At 33.3% G+C, this 15,709-nt stretch overlaps 1 protein-coding gene across 1 annotated transcript in view; it reads left to right on the top strand.

Moving 5' to 3' along the window:
- The window catches only part of LOC132554983 (probable G-protein coupled receptor 158), a 97,303-nt gene that overhangs the window by 49,567 nt on the left and 32,027 nt on the right, over window positions 1-15,709 (top strand). The window lies entirely within an intron of this gene.

Genomic DNA, 15,709 nt, shown 5'->3' with positions numbered 1-15,709 from the left:
TCTTTGAAAATTCTCATATACAAATGATTGGCTTGGTCTTGTACAAGGTGGTGGGTGCGAGACCGCACAAGATACTACCAGTCTGGATGGCGGTTCAGTTGTATTTCAATCTCCTTTTCCTCAGAAAAAACGAATACTAGTTCAACACTTTCAAATTTCTTGACGGCAATTTATTGATTTATAAATTCAGGAGATATACAATGTGAACATTTACTGCTGTTTTTCATCCAAAAGCACAATATCAAATTATTTGATACTGCAACTCGTGCACACGTCTACGAGTAAGCCAGGTTTTGCATGTACGTTCGCACTAAACAATAGACCACACGATGTATTATTCATCAAGGACAATGGATTATTGTAATAGATCTCTAAAGATGTTGTTTCGCGAACTGCTTTGTTGCGATAGCAGTACAGTTGTTGATCAGATGATGCACTAGAGAAGTTATTCTCTCAAACGAACCTATATATAGACTACCTAAAAGTAAGTAAAAAAAGAACGATTCACAAAAGGCACAATAGGAATATTTGTTTGAACTCAACAGTGTTACATATCATTTTACCGTCAAAGTGCTGATCTCAAATAGTGAAAAGACTAAACCAACTTTTGATATTTCCAAGATTGGTAGACCACATATCATCAGAAAATACTGTCTGAAGAGAAAACAATGACATGTATGAACAATCGTTCTGTGTATTTTTCACGGATGTTAAACAGGGTTTCTAGGGTTGCAATTTGATAGACGTAGAGTAATTGCCGGTCGCTATAGTGATTTAATTTGAGAAGTACTTTTGCTTTTCCTAGGTATCTGAGTTACTCTTATTCATAAGACTCTCGCTTCATCGATTAAAATTGTGATTTTGTTCACACATCAGTATTTCCTATTGTTTATATAGTAGGTACGTCAGGCGGTTATCGCACCTTTGAGTTTAGATGTTATTTTATTCATATATTGAAATTGTCACCGTTGAGTTTAATCTACTGGACGTATTATACTAATATTGCTTATATGTGAATGTTGCTTTTTATGTTCGCTTTTAAAAGCAGTCGTTCTGAAATGGAACATTAGTGATGGTAAACTCTCATAATCGGCATATACAAAAAGCTAAAAATATGCATGTTTGCACTCTACGACTTTGTAAGATGAAGGTTATTCATCAAAGACAGATAAGAGTTCCGGCATCGAGCACTTGGGTCCAGACAAACACGCATTAACTTCCTCCTCAGGGATAATTCTCAACCTTTACAGAAACTTGTCCTCTCTCTCCTAATTGAGTTATCACGGGTAGTTTTCCGAAAATGTTGTGTATTTCCAAACGTAATTCTTCGAAAACAGACCTCGCCGACTAATCCGGACATCCTTTCGTGCACCATGATGAAGGCAGCATGTCTTTGATGGATTGTTTTTGAATGGAGACGAACAGAAGTAATACAAAATTTATGTTAAATAAATCGTTTTCGTCTCATCAAATGATCAACTTGGTCAAAATAGTTGTTTTTTAAACACATTAGCTGAGATTGAATGACCTACTACTGCTCAGTTACAATAAAAATTTTCACATTATCGTCATGATATGTAACATAAATGTTTTATATTCAAACAACAGTATTATTCTCGTTGAATTCGATAAACATACTATTTTGTTCTTGGAACTTGAGATATTTAGACATTTTGCACATAAGTTACCGTTAATTTGTTAACATTTTATTTAAAAAAAAACTTTCATACATTAGACTCTTGCCACATGGTATTTGAGTATTGGTATGAAGAGATTTTCGATAGTAGCAATCAGAGCAGCATAATACGATCTAAATTCTAAGCTGTTTCAGCTTTGCGAACGTGGGTTTCCGCTAGAGATCGGGATTTGTCACTCAAGAGAGTCTTCAGGTACTTCAAACTTGATCAATGCTAACAAAATTGAATTAAGCTTGGCATTGATAGACATTGAAATCCAAACTAGATTATCGGCAGCAGCAGGAGGCGATGCCAAAATCGCGGAAATCACTTTATAAGACAAAATTAACGATCATATTTCATAACTATATAAACAAAATCCATTAACTGTAAACAAACAATATTAGGACAAGGTCTATGAAGTATTTTCCTATGAAGTATTTTATGACACTCGTCTTGGAATTCTATTTTTGAGAGGATTTTTTTTATATTTTATATTTTTTTCAGAGGACACACTTTGACAGGATATATATTAAAAAAGTTAAGGACAAAATCAAACAGATACAGCCGTTTTGTAGTACCTTTTTTCTTAATGGTGTGACATTAAAGAACGAAAAATACCAAAATGTAAAGATAATTAAAATCGGAACTCAAATTCATATAAAACTATGACAAAATATTAGCAAAAGAAAGATTTACATTAAGACAAGTACAAGGAGAATAAGACCAGGTGTTCTGGAGAAGTAAGCTTCTTCTGCTTCATCGACGACACCATCCATGTAAACCTTGGTCAATATAGTAAGTAATGTCACGATCTCAAATGAGAACAATATACACATTGACGTCAAATACGTATATCGCACAATGAAATAGAATATTTCTCCATGTTATCACTATAACGATCATCAAATTTCACTCTATCAAAGATGTCTTACTACAGGTGTTTTTTTTTATTTTCTATTTTTTCTCGAAGATTGAATGAAATAACGAAAAAAAAACTGATACAGTGGTATTGAAAAAAAACAGTTGTAAGATATGACGTGTTATGCCTTCAAAAAAAAAGATGTACATTTTTGTTCATGTTCTTTGTAAACCTTCGATCATTAGAAACTATCCTTACAGTGATTAATGGTTAAACATATTTGTTTTCTCACATAATTGTTACTCAACAGAATAGTGTTTTCGATTTTATCACATCCCGAAGAAAAAAGTGTCATTGACTGTTGGAACAAATGTTCTGTATCATTTGTAAATTGTATCTAATATGACTTTGGAAAATCATTTTGATCAAAGCATGCGGGTCGCTTGAAATCCGGAACGATTATATGATCTTATTCAAATTGTAATTTTTCTACAGATTTCTCTTCAATTCGTTATTTCATAATACTTTTCAAATTTCCCTGTTTACCGTGTGATATTCCCTATAAAACACAATTTTCAGACAGACAAACTGACAACACATACTATTGAGAGATGCAGGTTGAAGGTTTTTAACTTTTATTTTCGTCACAATGTTGTATTTGGTAATATTCTATTTCTTTGTATGGAATTAAGTAAGGCGAGTTTGTTAGACTGTCTGGTGGTTCCGTTGGTATTTTCATTTGAAACATGACATTACTTACTTGACTTGACAAAGATTTACATGGTAGGTGTCGTCGATGAAGCAGAAGGTGCTTACCCTTCCGGAACACGTGATCTTACTTTCCTTGTACCTTTTCAGGAGTAACTAAGTAAATCTTAATTCATGTTCTATCCTAGTAATATAGTTTTTTACATTAAAACATTGCTTCTGATTTCGAACCTCAAAACTTCACTCTAATTTTAAATATATACATAAGCTCTCTCGGTTGTACCGATGCAGAAACTTGTAACTGCGTTCAACATAACATGTAGTAATATCTCTAATTGAGCTTAATGTGTCTATCTAACCTATTACAACTCTATCGAAATGTCTAATGATTCAATTCGTATTTACATATTAAATATAAATGCTGTATAGGTTTGAATGTAAATGTTAAGCGGCTCATGTTGATGTACAGAAGGCGAACTTTCTAAATCGTCGTCTGTCATAGGACATAGCTGAAGCAAAACTGATTTGTTGCACTCTTTGCAGAACTAAACTCGTTTTAGCCTGGTTTCGTTTTTGTATTTTATAGCATATGTTTCTCTTCGTACAGATTTTATTTCGTTAAATCTCTCATGGTACGCATAAAAGACATTAATCCCGTTATGTTTTTTAACCAGACATTCCAAAAACTCTTTTTATTTTACTAAAAATCTACAAGAATACTTGCGTTCACATCATGCGTGCCAACAACTCAGTGATGCCTCATTTTTATTCTGTATTTTTATTCTGTATGTACAAGCTTAGTGTCCTTTTATATGCTTTGTAAAAACTAATTATCTTCATAGGGAAATCGTAGGACTCAATCCCACACAAAACCCAATGTCCGATATTTGACACGTCAAAATTCTGTATAGATGTAGCTAAGCCAATTGATTCTGATCGCGTCACAACACGTTTGCATCTGCGCAATGCAAACAAATATGACGATTTATTTGATGCAGTTTTCATTATTCAGCCTTGCGTTTTAGCATCTTTTTGTTGTATATGTTTAGTATATTTATTTCATTACTTACTTGGATCGACCAAGTTTTACATGACAAAGTAGACGCTTATTCTTCCAAACCGTATGGTCTTATACTCCTTTCAGTTTTATTCTGATGTCTCCGTGTATTTTGTTCTTTAGTTCATATGTTGAACTAGTTGTATGGGATTAGAGTTTAGATTATGGTTATGTTCACCTGTAGATATTTTCTTGTTATCTGAACTAGGTATATTAACTGAGAGAAAGGTGTGTTTTCAGTTTATCTAATACTTAATGATAGAGATGTTTAATCCTTCATAGTCTAACTCAACTGAGGTATTCTGAAAAGGTTAGCGTCTTATCTTTTATCGATGATAGATACAAGTAATAATAGAATATGTTATAATAAAATATATTTAACTTCATATTGCAAAAGAAAATACATTGGATAATATTTACCAAATGACATCATGACTGCGATCATGCAATTTTCCCATACTCTTTATCAACCTGTACCGTCACAACTCAGTTACGGGTCGGTATCATTCCCCACAGTGTAATATTTGGGAGCAAGGCTTTGATATTAAATCAAATGCGGCATGCAAATGTCATTGTTCATTTGGTGACACATCCAGTTACTTATTTCAGATCATAAAACAGTTGCAATAACCTAGTAAGTTTAGTTTGTTGACAACTGTATCTGTACATGTGTGATAATACAATCTGCTTTGACCTCTGCTCGGGAATCAGTTTGATTAATATCAATGTTCTCAGGAATGCGCCAGCCTTGTTTAGATTGATCATTTTATTATAGTTTTCCTTGTCATTTTTTATTCGATATCGATAGAATTATGCTTGAACTCAGCTTAATTAATATTCTTAATTAACTAGTCCAGAATGTTCATTTTTTGTCATTGATTGTTTTTCCGTTTTGGTAGATAAGATGCTTGAACAGATCTTGTATTAATAGTATTAACGATGACATGTAGCTTTTTAGGATTATATCTGCATTGAAAATTAAGGATACACCAGGGAATAGTTAAACAGAAAGCCTACACAGAAAAAACAAAAATATCAGTGGCGAAGATAGCATTGGAATAGATTAAAACCGAGTAGAAACATTAAAGTTGTCAAAAGTGAAGTCACTCAGGGCTAATGTCGAAAGCGAGGATGGGCAATTGAAGTGAAAAACGAAGATGATAATAATAATAAAAAAATCCAAATGTTACTTTTTAAAATGTGATGATTAGAGGATGTCCTCTTACACTCAAAATATTAAAATAAATGACAACTTCAGAATAATGGAAAGCAAACCCACACAAAGAAAATGTCAAAGATATCATAAAAATGCTCAAGCCACGACCATCCTATTCCCAAAAGAAACTAATACTTCCAATAATCCTGACATGGAAAGTGAATAACTATATTCCGAAGAAGAGCAACAATGAAACATGCTTCAGAAATGTGATGAACATATAGCTGGTGGTAGACAATTCCGGTGGACTTTTAGTCTCCAATGTTTGCCGTAATCTGCATGCCTCGTTTTAATTAATTTGAATAGTGGCGCGGTTTAGTATATACACATGTACTTGACGTTCTTCTAAAATTATCTGATATATAAAAATCACGAAAGATATCTAATTACGGAGCTGCTGCACCTCCCCGTCTAGATTTTGACTTTCCTTTCGATCCGTTCGAATTTCCTTAGTCGCCTCCTTGACTTCAAACTTTAGGCCCTTAGCATCAATGACGTGTCTAAGAGGAAGGAAACAGCTGTATAATGTAGCTTAATACTATAAATTATTAAAAGGTACTTTTCACTTGTGTCTTTTATACAATCTCTAACATAGCTGGTTGTAGACACTGTTGGTGGGATTTTAGTCTCCGAGGTTTGCCGTAACCTGCATGCCACGTTTTAATTCATTCGAATAGTGGCGCTGTTGAGAATATACACATGTACAGGACGCTGTTCGAAATTATCTGACATATAAAATTACAAATTTATTAAATTACGGGGCTGCTACAACACCCCGTCTTTATTTTGACTTTCGATCACTTTCATTTTCATCTGTCGCCTCCTAGGTTTCACAATTTAGGCGCTTAACATCACTGACGAGTCCTAGAAGGACCAAACAACTGTATAATGCAATTATATTCATCGTTTGGCTCTTCTTTATCTGACTCTAAACTCTCTTAAAGTGCTATTCACTTGTGTGTCTTTTGTACAACACTCATATTACTTTCTGGTCCTTTATATTCTTATATCTTTTCCTGTAAAATTCATTTTCTATTGCGCGTCTGATGAGTTTATTATCCATTATTAATAACGATTTCATCTGAGAATTAATTGATAAAAATTTGATGTTTTGTAATATATTGCCTTCTTTCAAGAGATACTGCGTCCTTTAATGTCCAATTTAGAATTAGTTTGAATATCCTGATAAATCAACGCAATGTTTCCCCACTCTTTAAATTAAATCTGTCAGCACAAACACAATAAATTTTATTGGTGGCCATTTCTTCTTATCCCCACAGAATCTGTGAAGCCGAGTTATTGTAAACAGGATCGACAAAAGTAATCCAGTTTATGATTTATGTTGAACAATCAGCTAACAATTGTGATTTTTAATTGTTAATTTATAATATTCAAATCATATCAATCATATTTATTGACTTAGTTTTCACAACATTGCGTTTTGAGCAAACAATTACATAATCATCATGACTTAATAAGTTTATATGCGACCACAAACGAGTGGTATGTCTCAGGCAACAGAATTTTCAAATATATAGGTATATGCGTTACAGGCTTGGATCCGTACCGACCAGGTCGCCAGTGTAGCAAACTCAACACTTAAGATTTACCCGAGTATATATTTTTTTTGAAAATGATAGAGAAATGCGAATGATGCAGAAGTAATGAAAATGAAATTTTGTTTCTGATTGTATAAGAGTTTAAATGGTTCATTACCGAGACAAAAAGAGACTTACATTTAATATGTGCATATGTAATTTGGATGTGATGCGTGTCTGACCACTAAGGCTTGTCACGTGCGGCACTTTGTTAAAAATACGAGTGTATATAACTATTCAGTCTATACCTGGTAGATCTATACGTCTAACCAATATGTTTATATCTTAATTAGGAAATATTCTTTATTGTACTCTTCTGTATAACGAAAAGTAAATAAACCTTTTCATACACTTACCTTTGAGTTATTTCTAAATTCAAATCAACTATGAAAGAACCACACAACGTGCTATAGGTTCATTCGTCCAGTTTTCCTATCGTTCAGACATCGTGTTTGCCTTGCACCTCGTGTGTAACATTGTGTGATCCCGCCAATGTAACATATGTTCCATGATATCATAACATTTTGTAAAACGGGCAATTCTAACGTCAAATTAAGAGTAGTTTTGGCTTTATATCTGTGGTCACCATTTTTCGTCACAATACAATCTGCAGGTTTGTGACGTCATTTCATTATCTGAAATTAATGTCACAATAAGTTGTTTAAGTTGAATGACGATATATTCACCTGATCTCATAAATTGTTGTGCAGTTAAAACACTAAAGGATTTAAGTGTCTTATCAAAGAGAACAGCTTATTATGGAATCCATATTTGGAATGGACCAATATATACTTTTCCATTTACGCTTAATCTTTATTTGGTCAGGAGTTGGGTTTCTCACGGAGGTCGAATAAAATATTATCGTTTGGTTTAATACCTTTTGGAAACAGTTGTTATTTGTTGTTAAAGTTTCCGCCCAATCTATGAGACAACAAGTACACAAAAGAGTTCCAGAAGGTGAAATAGTTTTACTGTTGATATGTTCTTCGAAAAAAAACAAGAATGTGATCGATATTTCGTTTTTTACTTTGTTATCTTAAAGCAAGTTGTGTTTTTAAAAACAATATTTAGTATTTATATAATTCATACCATATGATGTAATCATATGTAATCTTAATGTGTTTCCCTACACTGCGTCACTCATGTGTTGTAAGTCGAAGCCCGTAGACCTTGAGATTATAAACGAAAGTGACACATACCGCATGCTTATTCATATAGAGACTTTGCATATGGATCTATAGAACATGGCGTTTTGTCCATGATATTACTGCGTTTCAGTTGAAATTGCGCATGTTCGGCAGATTTTGAGGGAAAACACAGTTCAGTTGCTGATTGTAAGAATCAATTTGGTTTATACCACAAACTGTAAATATAAGGATATATTGTACATTTCTCAAAGCAGTATCGGCAATAATGGTTTAATTAAGATATAGAAATTGCCAATGGAAAATATTATATTTCAAAACAGAACTTTTTTTATATATATTTTCATCTGCTCTGCAATTTCTTAAGTTAGAAAACCTAACGCAAATCCTGAAAAGTTGACTAAATCACATTTTTGAACATTATTCAATTATCTACCTCATAAAAATTTTACTAACATCTCATCGTCAATTCTGTACATATAGAACGAACTCTTAATCTTCTTTTCAATATGCTATAAATATCAGTTAGTTCATAAACTATAATGTGAATTTCAGAGAACAATTGAACTACTTATTAGTTCTATTCCATTAGGCTACTGTCGTAAATAAGTCTGAGAGGTAATAGAAATCCATTACTCTAACGTTATCCTTCGTGAAATTGGATTTTCTGAAAAGTCCACGTGCTTATTTTGTGCCTACAAAGATATTACTATGGACATGTTAACTGACTCCCGTGAACAAAATAAATACTGAGTGTTACTAAATGTCCCAAGCTTGAGCTTGCAGTTCGCTCTAGCTGATGTCTAGATACACGTTTGGGAACATGCACTCATCTTTTCTCGTTTCATTGAACAGAAATATTTTTTAATGTAAATTTATGACGCAAATAATTTGAAAATACTCAGTTAGTGTTACGACATAAAACAAAAATACAAAAAGAACGAAAATGTCCTGGGAACATTGACATTGTAAAAAATTTGTAGTAATTTCTGTATCTACTTTATACTTCTTAGATATAATCATTACACCGCAACATACGGCACATCAGTCTGAGTCACCGACATTTCGTTATAGTGACTTTTGTAAATGAGGCCAATGTCCTACTTTACGTCATGGCAGCTTGCCGCCTATATCAAAGTGAGTCCAAGACCTACATTAGATCAAATCTATTCTTGATTTTATTGAATGTCTTTTCTACCTCATATATTCGAATCGCCCGTTAGGTGTGAAATTTAATCACCTAAAAAACATTCCGTTCTAACGGATGTGCTCGGTACCTTAACTAAAATGGTAAATCAATGTTATTTTCTCATAGAGTCGCCGGATTCAATTTGGTCCATAACCATTAGCCAAAGTAATAAAACATTGCCTTGAACTGGAATAAAACAACCTATAGTAACTGAGAAAAGTATCCTTATCCATGAGTGTTATTCTGCCCTGCGTATTTACATTAATGGAGGTATACTGAAATACCCGGATGTGAGGTTTTTATAAAGACCAGCTTCCTTTTTGAGCCACGTGTGATACATTATAGGTGGCTGTGTTGGAACAATGACATACACGGGCCCGCATTGCTAATACTACCAGCTCAAACGTATTATTTGTTTGTTATCAGCTTGTCCCGTTTACAGTGCTCAGGGTTGTTGACATTACTCAGCGGAAGTTTCTTTATCGATATAATGGATGCTGTTAATTGGTAACATTTGTTAGAACAAGAAGTTTTAAACATCTGTGAGAAAACAAAACAAATGAAGTAATCGTGTTCAAACCTTACGGCATGGTTGAACAAAATAAACTTCTTGTTTTTTTGTTTTTGTTTTGTTTTTATTTTTATTTAAATTTTTTTTTTTCAAAATTTATTCAATAGGACCATAGGATGTGTTATGTATTAATTATCAGCATCGATCGAAGGGCTAACTGGTATACGGGTTTCATTCCAGGAGCAGCATGACGTCATTTCATGCCATTATCTAGCAGCAATATTCTTTGATAACACAATGATGACTTGCTTTCTGTAAACAACAATAGGAATCACTAATAATAGACGACATTGAATCTTATTTAAGTAATGACTACCCTTCTTCAAAATTTGAATTGGAAAATATAATAATGCTCAATAAAAATGGACGAAACCTCACTGAAAGTATGTAGACTGAAGGTAGGCACATTGTAGGCACATGATCCCGGCACAGAAATATCAATACTCAAAATATTAAACCAGCATAAAAAAACAAACATGTATTGTCCTGAATTACATTTTTATCATTCGGGAAAAAACCACGTGCGTTGTGATATAAGAACTTTTAATTGAAAGGAAAGATCAGGGTCAAAACACATCAATGGTATCAGTCGGTATTCATGTTTTTTAACTCTGACCTACTGCTTGGCTTATCAAGAATCACGGCCAAATAGGAGAACTTACCTTTGAAGTCATCGTGACCTACTTCATGTCGACCAGATGATGAAAAAATAATTTACTGTCCGGCTTTACTATTCGAAAATGACTTTTGGACATGTTATACTAAATCACTATTGACGTGATAAGATGTCTTATCACTCGTATATACTATACAATGTCATTCGTGCAAACATTTTGCCTAAATTACGTACATGTATGTCTAAAACAAAACAAGAAAATACCAACATGTCAGCATAATCTTAATTCAAACTCATATTCAATAAAAAAAAATAGGGCGAAAACTACACAAAAGAAAAAATACATGAAAGTTCCTTTAAAAGGAGACTAAGATAAGGTGTACCAAAGAGAGAAAGCGTCTTCTGCTTCATCGACAACAACTTCCATGTTAACCCTGGTAAATCAAATAAAGTAATGCCACGTTCTCAAACAAAGACAAGGTATACAACAACGGAACCAGCTTAAGTCTTTAGCACAAATAGAATTATTTTCCCATCTTAAATCAATTGTAATATCTGTAGGAATTGTAGTGTCTACCCAAGAATGTATTTAAGTCTTACATTAGTTGGCCATGCTGTGTGATATATGAAAAGAACAGATGTATCATAGGTAGTTCCACTTATGCTTCCTTGTCAAAATGAGGTAGGAATACCTTTGTCTGTATTGTGTTGAACTTTCAACCTTAAGTGGTAATTAATCTGGGGTGTCAGCTTCGACGATATATTCTCAGAACGGTTATGGATCATCCGCTCCTACAGGTATTACATAGGTCCTCGGGTAAGACATGTTAAACATTTTAATTGCATTGCTTCGATGCGGCTGGCGTCCTGTATGTTGCTCGGTGAGGTAAACAACAACAACGACATGGGTTCAACTTCAAAACGACTCAGGCTGTCGTGCGATTGCTTTACCGAGTAAGCAAACAAACCCACTTGAACTACTAAAATTTACATATGATATTTTCATAGCAGAAAGTCTCATATTTCGAAAAGTAGACTTTTGACGAGAGATGGCAATGGTTAATGATATGAACACCATTGAAACGTCTTTGGAACTCTTTCCTTCAAAAAGTACATAAAATTGTGGTGTGATAACGAATGCCTTCTTTACGGTTGGTGTGCGGTATGCTGTCGATAAGCTTTAAGAGAGCAAAACAAAACGTTTTATGCATATATATCGTATAGATTAAGAGGATGATTCAATAAGAGTTTTATAAGAAAAGCCGAAAAATAATCATATGCTTAAATTGTACTTCTAAGTCTAAATCAACTCAATATGACGACAGTGAAATTTGAAAATAAATGGCAAAGCTTGAAGTTTGACAGGATGCTTTACCGTTTGGATCACCTCGTCTTATTTCCCTTGTTCTAGTGTTTAATAGTTTAATCGGATTCGAGTTTTTTAAGATTATGTAGACTTATCTTCTTTGTTGTCCTGCTTTTGATCTTCACGGTTTTTCTGTATCAGTATTTTTTAAATTTTGGTTTGTATCACATTTTCCGCAAAAAGTTTTTCAAAATAGTCCATAATTTTTTTTCTATTTCGATATAATTCCGGTCGCGCTATGAGAACGAAGGCGTTCTCTACAACAAGATAATACCAAACTAGGAGAATAACACCAGGTGTTCAGAAAGAGTAAGCGTCTTCAGTTTCTTTGACGACACACGCCAAGTAAATCTTACAAAGTCAAATTTTCTGATGAAAGAAACGTAACAGGGGTCGATAAAAGGACATGATCAATATTCGTACTAAATAACATTATCCATAAATATTTCATGAATGTCAATTACCTCAACATCCTCTGTATTCCCATTTGTCATGAATTCATGCAGTTTAACTGTAAATTTTCACATTAATCGGTAATTGCTTCATGCTACAATGCCCTTTTATACAGTCATTTGGTGACATGAAATGGGCCAGAAGTTCTAAATGAATGTTAATGTATGTAAACTGTTTCTGATTCAGACTTTTAGTCATAATGTATCAAAAATGTTAGCTAAATATAGGAGCTTGTTAATGCATTTATGATAAGGATAGCGTATGTGATTTATCTCTATCAAAGTACTATGAATGGCATTTTACTTCATAAAGTCGGACAAAATTGTTTTTACAGATGAATGAATAGAAATACATTGAACAATTGTTTGTTTATTAAGTAAATATGTTTCTTTTGAAACGTGTTGTCACGTTTTCCAATAACTGACATTAAATGGGTATTTCACCACACCAACTTGTATCTATGATATATTTACATAAACACTTGAGTAAGTGTTAAAAGGTGAACACATTTCAATAACAGTTGTTTACATTTGCCGAATTTGCAAAGAAAGTATTTATTAGATGACACAATTAAAGTAGAATTACATTTGCAGGTGAAAGACGTGTGGATCAGGTAACGATAACATTTCCTACATGTTAGGCTGCTTAACGAACTTGTTAACAAATACATCTAGAAAATATTAATAAATAATTTATTTGATCTACCTTCTTATGATATGAAAATGAATTAATACGAATTTAATTATTGATTATAGGAAATAGATCAATATGTGTGATTAGAGTGCGACAGTAGCGTGAATAGTGACCCATTTCCGGGACGTTGGTGTATAAGTTTTAGGAGCTAATCAAGAATCTACAAAAATATAAGTAATGCATTTGGAACTGACTACATGCTAATCTATTGGCGGATCTTACTTCGACAGGTTTAGGTTGACTAATTTGTTTCCGCTATGAAGAGTGTAGCGGGAAACCTTCCAGGTTTCAAACAAGGACACTTATTCGGGTTAAAGCTAACGAAAAAATATCCGAACAAAAACATGTTAATTTTGATTAGTGATGTTTTAGCAAAAAGTTTCCCTTCCTATTTCAATGTATTCATTATCCTGCTTTACTGTAATCAATTCTAAATTTGTAATGAATGGTTTTATTCACTTGTGTGTCGTTGGTATATATTATACATATATATGTACTGCTGCAATGCAACAGGCACAGAGCTCTTATAAACTAACAAATACCCAATTATACACAAACGTATTTCTGTTGTTGCTAATTAAAATTAAATACACTTGTTCTGTTAGTCAATAGTAGTCAAATATGGTTTGATAGTGTAAATCAAATTTATTCGCAAGTGAAGAAAATCGTGACGTTTTTCAGTGTAGTTTATCCGTTTATTTAAAAAATCTGATTCTGTATCATTAACATAGACTAAAAGCACTAATGGTTTAATGGCAAGGAAGTTTTCACTAGCGACTCCCTTCATGTCTACATGAATCATAGATGAAAATGATGTGGAAGGTTCACTGTCGCCATGGTGGCAATATTTCCTATTTCTTTGTGTGATATGAAGCTAGATGTGTTTGATACTCTTTAGTTTGCCTGTTAGTTACGTTGTTTTATACCTTATTCCCATTTTCAAGAACGTGATCTTACTTTCTTAGACTGACTAAAATTTATATCGCGGGTGTCGTCATTGAAGTAGAGGACGTTTACTCTTCAGGAACGCATTGTTTTATTTACTTTTTCAGTCTTTTTCATTGTTTGCTCTAGTTTGATTGAATTTGAGGTTGGATTATGATTGTCTTGACATGTTGATATTGTCAAATGTTTTGGAGAACACGAAACTTTTAACATGTAATATGTAGGTATTGCTATTTGTTAGCACTAAATATGCATGTGTACTTTAATGGAGGCTTCATCTCCTTTACTGCTACCTGTTTGTTATACACACTTAAAGCGATCCATTAGCTTAATCACTAGGAACATACATTGATATCTTGTGAAATGACAATCGAGAACAAAAATTAATGAAGAACATAAAGAATCGTTAAAAGCGGAAGGTGTTTGACGTGTAAAATGTCTCTTATCAAGGATGAAGAAACGAGTTTCGTCTCTGCTGAGTTTTCATATACCAATTTGAACATTTCAGATGATAAGTTATTTTAATGGTAATATCCAATCAAAACATTAACCATATACATGCGTTACCCGACTGTATCACATTTACATTTTGTTTGATATCACCAGTCCAACAAAGTTTAAGTGAATAGTATTAAAGGAAATCGAGCACACACAAATATTCCTTTGATGTAGGTCCAATATCAAAATACAGTTTAGGTTGACCTATATTTGTGTCATGGAAACACCGCCTCAGCGAGGTGAACCCATACCTTAAGAATGGAGTTTACTGACTAGTAATGAAGAAGATAGAGTCTGGATATTTTTTTTCTTTTGTGTACATCAAACGTCAAAATGTAGGTCAGAGTGACCTACTGTGAATACACCGTCTCACCAAAGATTAACCGTGTATAATTATCGTCATTATGTGTGCAGAAGATAGTGCCCGAGCAGGAAGCAAAATAAACAACACAAATTACCAACATGTCAACACCATCATAATCCAAACTCAAGTTCAATAAACTAGGAAACAAAAATATGAACAAAGAAAGATTTTTACGGAGACTATTGAAAAAGTACAATGAGAATAAGACTATATGTTCAAGAAGAGTAAGCGTCGTCTGTTCTTTGTAGTTCCTTCAGGGTCCAGGTGGCAGACAAATATCTATCATGCTAATCGCTGCTATAAAGACAATGAAGTAAAATTCTGCAGAATTGGCGAATAACATGCATTCGTGTTATAGTTACACGTACACGTACAACTATTTCTATGCTGATTTTGAACCTAAAACCAAACAACTTTGTAAGAGGTATCATTAAGTGTCAATTGATGCATATGTATGAGTTATTAATGACATAGTTACATCATCACGTCCCTGATAAATCTCTGCAATACTTAAAGTCCATTGTTCATTAAGGTTCACACCAATTTAAGAAAACGTTGATTCAATTCAAATACTGATGTTTAAATGATCTTCATTGGTTCTGCATGAAACTTTCAACTTTTCTGCTTCTAATTGAATTAAGAAGATTTATTAGCCACTCAAACATACTTACGTGAAGTAAAATTCTGCATAATTGACGAATACCATAGTTATATGTACACCTACCAATTATTTCTATGCTTAGTTTGAACCT

This window comes from Ylistrum balloti, unplaced genomic scaffold, assembly GCF_031769215.1.
Source record: "Ylistrum balloti isolate Yb309-2 unplaced genomic scaffold, AGI_CSIRO_Ybal_v1 Utg370450, whole genome shotgun sequence".
NCBI lineage: Eukaryota > Metazoa > Mollusca > Bivalvia > Pectinida > Pectinidae > Ylistrum > Ylistrum balloti.
The sequence above is the reverse complement of the archived record's forward strand: the minus strand, read 5'-3'. Positions and strand labels throughout refer to the sequence as shown.